General features: G+C 43.9%; 1 long non-coding RNA gene across 1 annotated transcript; it reads right to left on the bottom strand.

Annotated features, from left to right (window-relative positions):
- Positions 1 to 563: 563 nt before the first annotated feature.
- LOC123964911 lies at positions 564 to 1,159 on the bottom strand. Its single transcript, XR_006823566.1, has 2 exons — positions 1,104 to 1,159; positions 564 to 835 (listed from the first exon to the last, which is right to left on the bottom strand). It is a non-coding gene; the product is annotated as an uncharacterized LOC123964911 (long non-coding RNA).

The following is a 1,159-nucleotide window of genomic DNA, read 5'->3' on the forward strand; positions in this document are numbered from 1 at the left end:
TCATCATTTAATGAGAAGTCTACCTGCCCTCTACTCTGCGGTGCATTATGTTTTTGATCTGCTGGTAGTAACGTTATCCCCTTCAAACACTTGTGATCCAAATGTTACTTTAACAGCTCAGAGTGCAGCTCACAATCCCAAACAGAGCAGGCTGCACTTCAGTTTTTACATGTTTGTTACAAAAACAGCTACGTTACCACTCGTCACAGCTGTCTGGTTGATTATCAGGGCGTACGTAGGGCTGCAACGATTTAGTCTGCGTAAATCGACAACATGAAATTTCATTGTTGACGCAGCTGGCCAGTCACACCCACAGTGTCCTGGTCCCAGTTACTCAGACCACTGCAGCAACAACAGAGCTGCAGCATTTCCTATCAGCTACATTCATTTATTTGAGGCGACCCACTACAACAGCAACGCTGAATTAGTTGCAGCCCTAGGCCAGCTAGTCACTTCCTCTTCTTAGAAACACCTAAGAAGTGTGTGTAGTTGTGTACAGGGGCTGGGTGTTAAACCTTTGGAGTAACAGACAGATGAGTAGAAAGTTGGCACTGAATTATAAATTAGTTTAGCCTGCATTTTATTTAGTTCCTATAAAGATCCTTAGTACTCGTACCGAGCCCAGACATTAAGACTTGGTCGTAACAGGTAGGTAGAGGAAGGTGTGTGTTGCTCACCAGCAGGTCCAGGTAAGCCACGTGTGTCTGGATGTTGTGTCTGTCGTCAGCTTTGACTTTGGCGAAGCTCTTGAGTTGAGGTGTGGCTTCTGTTCGCAGCGTGTCCATGAAGGGACTCATCCACCGGACGCAAGGAGCCACGCTCTCCCACGTCAGGCCTGACAGAAGACACGCAGATGGACGGATTAGGAGTTAAAGCCCATGAAAATGGCTTCACTGAATTTTGATGCTTAATGATTAATCTCTTTCTAATTTATGAAGAGAGGAATGCTGGGTACAGACTCAAAACTCAAGCAAATAAAAAAAAAAAAAAAAACTAAAATTTCCATTTGACAGGCAGCTGAAACCTAAATCATAGAAAATTAAAGTTTTTTCACATGTTCAGGTGATGGGGGAGAAAAAAAAAAAAAAAAAAAACCCACTTACCCGAGACTTTATGAACAACGTCAAACGTGGAGAAGTGGCAGAAGGCCGCTGCAGCA

Source organism: Micropterus dolomieu, unplaced genomic scaffold, assembly GCF_021292245.1.
Source record: "Micropterus dolomieu isolate WLL.071019.BEF.003 ecotype Adirondacks unplaced genomic scaffold, ASM2129224v1 contig_6228, whole genome shotgun sequence".
In the NCBI taxonomy this organism is placed as follows: Eukaryota; Metazoa; Chordata; class Actinopteri; order Centrarchiformes; family Centrarchidae; genus Micropterus; species Micropterus dolomieu.